The sequence below is a fragment of the Penaeus monodon genome, chromosome 25, assembly GCF_015228065.2.
Source record: "Penaeus monodon isolate SGIC_2016 chromosome 25, NSTDA_Pmon_1, whole genome shotgun sequence".
Lineage (NCBI taxonomy): Eukaryota > Metazoa > Arthropoda > Malacostraca > Decapoda > Penaeidae > Penaeus > Penaeus monodon.
The window spans coordinates 13,046,367-13,046,752 of record NC_051410.1 but is presented as its reverse complement, the minus strand read 5'-3'; the positions used below and the strand labels follow the sequence as shown (position 1 = coordinate 13,046,752).

General features: G+C 41.2%; 1 protein-coding gene across 1 annotated transcript in view; it reads left to right on the top strand.

Annotated features, from left to right (window-relative positions):
• LOC119589052 (multiple PDZ domain protein-like) overlaps positions 1–386 on the top strand; it is a gene marked incomplete at its 5' end in the record, with an annotated part of 103,178 nt that overhangs the window by 471 nt on the left and 102,321 nt on the right.

Sequence of the window (386 nt, the reverse complement as noted above, 5' to 3'; positions counted from 1 at the left end):
CATAGCTTTTATATCACTAAAATTTATTTGTGCACTCACTCTGTTAGATTCTGTATAAAAAAACATGGCGAATATGATTTTATTTCGCTTATATTCGTTACCTCGTTCCCCGCAGTGCCTTTCGTGTTCTTCTTCACTTTTGTTTCGTAATTCTTTTCTCATTTTATCTTTTGGAATATTCCTGATGCCTTCGAGATTTCCGGCTCCTGTGAACCGTGCAGCCGCCACGGGCAATTCCTGCTTCTTGCGGAGTTTCTCTTACGCATCTTTGCTTCCTGCACTCGGGGCATCATTTTACGTTCATGATTTTACGTTCATTTTACGTTCATCGTTTTACGTTCATCGTTTTATAACGTTGAGGGCTAGGAGGACACGGCCAGTTGCAG